This window comes from Arachis stenosperma, chromosome 6 (assembly GCF_014773155.1).
Source record: "Arachis stenosperma cultivar V10309 chromosome 6, arast.V10309.gnm1.PFL2, whole genome shotgun sequence".
Taxonomy (NCBI): Eukaryota; Viridiplantae; Streptophyta; class Magnoliopsida; order Fabales; family Fabaceae; genus Arachis; species Arachis stenosperma.
Window position 1 is genome coordinate 33,446,072 of NC_080382.1, and position 7,308 is coordinate 33,453,379.

Here is a 7,308-nt window from a genome sequence, read left to right on the forward strand (position 1 = left end):
ACTAAAAACATACTAAAAACAATGCCAAAAAGCGTACAAATTATCCGCTCATCACAACACCAAACTTAAATTGTTGCTTGTCCCCAAGCAACTAAAGATCAAATAAGATAAAAAGAAGAGAATATGCAATGAACTCCAAAAACATCTATGAAGATCAGTATTAATTAGATGAGCGGGGCTTTTAGCTTTTTGCCTCTGAATAGTTTTGGCATCTCACTTTATCCTTTGGAATTCAGAATGATTGGCTTCTTTAGGAACTCAGAATCCAGATAGTGTTATTGATTCTCCTAGTTAAGTATGATGATTCTTGAACACAGCTACTTTATTGAGTCTTGGCTGTGGCCCAAAGCACTCTGTCTTCCAGTATTACCACCGGATACATACATGCCACAGACACATAATTGGGTGAACCTTTTCAGATTGTGACTCAGCTTTGCTAAAGTCCCCAATTAGAGGTTTCCAGGGTTCTTAAGCACACTCTTATTGCCTTGGATCACAACTTTATTTCTTTTTTCTTCTTTCTCTTTTCTTTTTTTTTCGATTTTTTTTTTCGTTTTGCTTCTTTTTTTTTTTTATTCACTGCTTTTTCTTGCTTCAAGAATCATTTTTATGATTTTTCAGATCCTCAGTAACATGTCTCCTTTTTCATCATTCTTTCAAGAGCCAACATTCATGAACCACAAATTCAAAAGACATATGCACTGTTCAAGCATACATTCAGAGAACAAAAGTGTTGCCACCACATCAAAATAATTAATACTGTTATAAAATTCAAAATTCATGCAATTCTTTTCCTTTTCAATTAAGCACGTTTTTATTTAAGAAAGGTGATGGATTCATAGGACATTCATAGCTTTAAGGCATAGACACTAAAACACTAATGATCATAAGACACAAACATGGATAAACATAAGCACTAAAATTCGAAAAACAGAAGAATAAAGAACAAGGAAATCAAGGAACGGGTCCACCTTTAGTGATGGCGGCTCTTCCTTCCTCTTGAAGGTCCTTTGGAGTGCTTGAGCTCCTCAATGTCTCTTCCTTGCCTTTGTTGCTCCTCTCTCATGATTCTTTGATCTTCTCTTATTTCATGGAGGAGAATGGAGTGTTCTTGGTGCTCCACCCTTAGTTATCCCATGTTGGAACTCAATTCTCCTAGGGAGGTGTTTAGTTGCTCCCAATAGTTTTGTGGAGGAAAGTGCATCCCTTGAGGCATCTCAGGGATCTCATGATGAGAGGGGTCTCTTGTGTGCTCCATCCTTTTCTTGGTAATGGGCTTATCCTCATCAATGGTGATGTCTCCCTCTATGTCAACTCCAACTGAATAACAGAGGTGACAAATGAGGTGAGGAAAGGCTAACCTTGCCAAGGTAGAGGACTTATCCGCCACCTTGTAGAGTTCTTGGGCTATGACCTCATGAACTTCCACTTCTTCTCCAATCATGATGCTATGGATCATGATGGCCCGGTCTAAAGTAACTTCGGACCGGTTGCTAGTGGGAATGATTGAGCGTTGGATAAACTCCAACCATCCTCTAGCCACGGGTTTGAGGTCATGCCTTCTCAATTGAACCGGCTTGCCTCTTGAATCTCTCTTCCATTGTGCGCCCTCTTCACAGATGATTGTGAGGACTTGGTCCAACCTTTGATCAAAGTTGACCCTTCTTGTGTAAGGATGTTCATCTCCTTGCATCATAGGCAAGTTGAACGCCACCCTCACACTTTCCGGACTAAAATCCAAGTATTTCCCCCGAACCATAGTAAGATAATTCTTTGGATCCGGGTTCATACTTTGATCATGGCTCTTGGTGATCCATGCATTGGCATAGAACTCTTGAACCATCAAGATTCCAACTTGTTGAATGGGGTTGGTAAGTACTTCCCAACCTCTTCTTTGGATCTCATGGCGGATCTCCGGATATTCACCCTTTTTGAGTGAAAAGGGGACCTCGGGGATCACCTTCTTCAAGGCCACAACTTCATAGAAGTGGTCTTGATGCACCCTTGAGATGAACCTATCCATCTCCCATGACTCGGAGGTGGAAGCTTTTGCCTTCCCTTTCCTCTTTCTAGAGGTTTCTCCGGCCTTGGATGCCATAATGGTTATGGAAAAACGAAAAAGCAACGCTTTTACCACACCAAACTTAAAATGTTTGCTCGTCCTCGAGCAAAAGAAGAAAGAAGAGAGTAGAAGAAGAAGAAATGAGGAAGAGGGAGATGGTGGTGTTTTGGTTGTGTGAAAATGAAGGAGTGAAGAAGGGTATTTATAGGAGAGAGGGGAGATGGGGTTCGGCCATATTGGGTGGGTTTGGGAGGGAAAGTGGTTTGAATTTGAAGGGTGAGGTTGGTGGGGTTTTATGAAGGATGGATGTGAGTGGTGAAGAGAAAGATGGGATTTGATAGGTGAAGGGTTTTTGGGGAAGAGGTGGTTAGGTGATTGGTGAATGGGGGAAGAAGAGAGAGAGTGGTGGTGGGGTTGGTAGGGATCCTGTGGGGTCCACAGATCCTGTGGTGTCAAGGAAAAGTCATCCCTGCACCAAATGTTGCTCAAAATCACGTTTTGAGCCATTTCTGGCGTTAAACGCCGGGCTGGTGCCCATTCCTGGCGTTTAATGCCAGGTTCTTGCCCTTTTCTGGCGTTTAACGCCAGTCTGGTGCCCCTTTCTGGCGTTAAACGCCCAGAATGGTGCCAGACTGGGCGTTAAACGCCCAACTGCTAGGTTTACTGGCGTTTGAACGCCAGCAACATCTTCCTCCAGGGTGTGCTGTTTTTCTTCCTGTTTTTCATTTTGTTTTTGCTTTTTCAATGGATTTTGTGACTTCTTATGATCATCAACCTACAAAAAACATAAAATAACAAAAGAAACTATATAAATTATAATCATTGGGTTGCCTCCCAACAAGCGCTTCTTTAATGTCAGTAGCTTAACAGAGGGCTCTCATGGAGCCTCACAGATACTCAGAGCAATGTTGGAACCTCCCAACACCAAACTTAGAGTTTGAATGTGGTGGTTCAACACCAAACTTAGAGTTTGACTGTGGGGGCTCTTCTTGACTCTGATTTGAGAGAAGCTCTTCATGCTCCATCTCTATGGTGACAGAGGGATATCCTTGAGCCTTAAACACAAAGGATTCTTCATTCACTTGAATGATCAGTTCACCTCCATCAACATCAATCACAGCCTTTGCTGTGGCTAGGAAGGGTCTGCCAAGGATGATAGTTTCATCCATGCACTTCCCAGTCTCTAGGACTATGAAATCAGCAGGAATGTAATGGTCTTCAACCTTTACCAAAACATTCTCTACAAGTCCATGAGCTTGCTTTCTTGAGTTGTCTGCCATCTCTAATGAGATTTTTGCAGCTTGTACCTCAAAGATCCTTAGCTTCTCCATTACTGAGAGAGGCATGAGGTTTACAGAGCCTTCTTGAAGGTCATGGTGCCTATGGTACAAGGTATGGAAAACCTCCCAGGGTCTTGTCTCTTTTGAGGTAATTTCTGCCTAGACAAGTCATCCAGCTCTTTGGTGAGCAAAGGAGGTTCATTCTCCCAAGTCTCATTTCCGAATAACTTGTCATTTAGCTTCATGATTGCTCCAAGGTATTTAGCAACTTGCTCTTCAGTGACATACTCATCCTTTTCAGAGGAAGAATACTCATCAGAGCTCATGAAAGGCAGAAGTAAGTCCAATGGAATCTCTATGGTCTCATTTTGAGTCCCAGATTCCCATGGTTCCTCATTGGGGAACTCATTGGAGGCTAGTGCACGCCCATTGAGGTCTTCCTCAGTGGCGTTCACTGCCTCTCCATCCTCTCCAAATTCGGCCATATTGATGGCTTTGCACTCTCCTTTTGGATTTTCTTCTGTGTTGCTTGGGAGAGTACTTGGAGGGAGTTCAGTAACTTTCTTGCTCAACTGTCCCACTTGTCCTTCCAAATTCCTAATGGAGGACCTTGTTTCATTCATGAAACTTTGAGTGGTTTTGATTAGATCAGAGACCATGGTTGCTAAGTCAGAGGGGTTCTGCTTAGGATTCTCTGTCTGTTGCTGAGAAGATGATGGAAAAGGTTTGCCATTGTTAAACCTGTTTCTTCCACCATTATTATTGAAACCTTGTTGAGGTCTCTCTTGATTCTTCCATGAGAGATTTGGGTGATTTCTCCATGAAGAATTGTAGGTGTTTCCATAGGGTTCTCCTAGGTAATTCACCTCTTCCATTGAAGGGTTCTCAGGATCATAAGCTTCTTCCTCAGATGAAGCCTCCTTAGTACTGCTTGGTGCATTTTGCATTCCAGACATACTTTGAGAAATCAAATTGACTTGTTGAGTCAATATTTTATTCTGAGCCAAAATGGCGTTCAGAGTGTCAATCTCAAGAACTCCTTTCTTCTGACTAGTCCCATTGTTCACAGGATTCCTTTCAGAAGTGTACATGAATTGGTTATTTGCAACCATTTCAATTAATTCTTGAGCCTCTGTAGGCGTCTTCTTCAGATGAAGAGATCCTCCAGCAGAGCTATCCAAGGACATCTTGGATAGTTCAGAGAGACCATCATAGAAAATTCCTATGATGCTCCATTCAGAAAGCATGTCAGAAGGACATCTTCTGATCAATTGTTTGTATCTTTCCCAAGCTTCATAGAGGGATTCACCATCCTTCTGTCTGAAGGTTTGGACTTCCACTCTAAGCTTACTCCATCTTTGTGGTGGAAAGAACTTTGCCAAGAAGGCATTGACTAGCTTTTCCCAAGAGTCCAGGCTTTCTTTAGGTTGAGAGTCCAACCATATTCTAGCTCTGTCTCTTACAGCAAAAGGGAATAGCATTAGTCTATAGACCTCAGGGTCAACCCCATTAGTCTTGACTGTGTCACAGATTTGCAAGAATTCAGCTAAGAACTGATGAGGATCTTCCATTGGAAGTCCATGGAACTTGCAATTCTGTTGCATTAGAGAAACTAATTGAGGCTTAAGCTCAAAGTTGTTTGCTCCAATGGCAGGGATAGAGATGCTTCTCCCATAAAAATCAGGAGTAGGTGCAATAAAGTCACCCAGCACCTTCCTTGCATTGTTTGCATTATTGTTATTTTCGGCTGCCATGTCTTCTTCTTCTTTGAAGAATTCGGTCAGGTCCTCTAAAGAGAGTTGTGCTTTGGCTTCTCTTAGCTTTCTCTTCAAGGTCCTTTCAGGTTCAGGGTCAGCTTCAACAAGAATGCCTTTGTCTCTGCTCCTGCTCATATGAAAGAGAAGAGAACAAGAAAATGTGGAATCCTCTATGTCACAGTATAGAGATTCCTTGAGGTGTCAGAGGAAAAGAGAAATAGAAAGAAGAAGGAGAAGAAGAATTCGAACTTTACTTAGATAAGGTTCGAATTGTGCATTGAGAAGAAGTGGTACTCCATAAATAGAAGGATGTGAGAAGGAGGGAAGAGAATTTTCGAAAATTAATTAAAATATCTTGAAAACATTTTTGAAAAGCACTAATTGATTTTCGAAAATAAAAGTGGAAAAGAAATCAAGTGATTTTTGGAAAAGATTTTTAAATTAGAAATCAAAAAGATTTGATTGAAAACTATTTTGAAAAAGATGTGATTAGGAAGATATGATTGGTTTTAAAAAGATGTGATTGAGAAGATATGATTTGAAAACAATTTTAAAAAGATATGATTTGAAAATAAAAAAAAAGATTTGATTTGAAAATAAATAACTTGCCTAACAAGAAAAGATATGATTCAAACATAAAACCTTCCTCAACAGAAAAGGCAAAAAATGTTCAATCAAATCATTAATTGTTAGTAAGTATCTTTTAAAAAGGAAAGAAATTAATTTTGAAAACATTTGATTGAAAAGATATGATTTGAAAAAGATTTGATTTTGAAAAACTTTGAAAACTAAAAAAAAATTGATTTTGAAAACAAAATCTTCCCCCTAGCACCATCCTGGCGTTAAACGCCCAGAATGGTATCCATCCTGGCGTTTAACGCCCAAAATGCACCCTTTTTGGGCGTTAAACGCCCAACCAGGTACCCTGGCTGGCGTTTAAACGCCAGTCTGCCTTCTTCACTGGGCATTTTTGAATGCCCAGCTTTTTCTGTATAATTCCTCTGCAGTATGTTCTAAATCTTCAATTCTCTGTATTATTGACTTGAAAAGACACAAATTAAAAATATTTTTGGATTTTTAATAATCAAAATGCAACAATAATCAAATAACAATGCATGCAAGACACCAAACTTAGCAGTTTGTATACTACTGACACTACATGAGACACATAAACACTCAAGTCAAGAGAATTCAAAGATCAGAGTAAGAAATCATCAAGAATTACTTGAAGATCCTTAAGACACAAGAATGAATGCATGCAATTGACACCAAACTTAAGATGAGACACTAGACTCAAGCAAGAAATATTTTTGGTTTTTATGATTTTCTAATTTTTTAATTTTTTTTTGTGTTTTTTCGAAAATTAAGTGAAAACATCAAAATTCTTAATGAGAATTCCAGGAATCAGTGCAATGCTAGTCTAAGACTCCGGTCCAGGAATTAGACATGGCCTCACAGCCAGCCAAGCTTTCAAAGAAAGCTTCGGTCCAAAACACTAGACATGGCCAAAGGCCAGCCAAGCCTTAGCAGATCACTGCCCCAAAAGCAAGATCAACAAGCTCTTGTGATGATAAGTTGAAACCTCGGTTCAATGAAATTAGACATGGCTTTACAGCCAGCCAGATTTCAGCAAATCATCATGAAACTCTAGAATTCATCTTCAAGAATTTCGAAAAAAAATAAATGCCTAATCTAAGTAACAAGATGAACCGTCAGTTGTCCATACACAAGAAAAATCCCCGGCAACGGCGCCAAAAACTTGGTGCTGTTGCCGGATTTTGGCACTGATGTCACCGGACCAAAAGCTTGCTCAAAACTCGAACAATCCCCGGCAACGGCGCCAAAAACTTGGTGCACGAAATTGTGATCAATACTTTTCAAAACATAAACAATCCCTAGTAATGGCTCCAAAGACTTGGTGCTCAATACCATGGCATAAACACAACTTCGCACAACTAACCAGCAAGTGCACTGGGTCGTCCAAGTAATAAACCTTACGCGAGTAAGGGTCGATCCCACGGAGATTGGTGGTATGAAGCAAGCTATGGTCATCTTGTAAATCTCAGTCAGGCAGACTCAAATGTATAATGGTGATGAACGAAAATAGCATAAAGATAAAGATAGAGATACTTATGTACATCATTGGTGTAAGAGCTTCAGATAAGTGCATGAAGATGCCTTTCCTTCCGTCTCTCTGCTTTCTTACAGT

The 7,308-nt window shown here is 40.3% G+C and overlaps 1 non-coding gene across 1 annotated transcript; it reads left to right on the plus strand.

Moving 5' to 3' along the window:
- Window positions 1-4,583: 4,583 nt before the first annotated feature.
- LOC130937263 (small nucleolar RNA R71) lies at window positions 4,584-4,691 on the plus strand. The gene has a single exon (XR_009068487.1). It is a non-coding gene; the product is annotated as a small nucleolar RNA R71 (small nucleolar RNA).
- The last annotated feature ends 2,617 nt before the right edge of the window (window positions 4,692-7,308 follow it).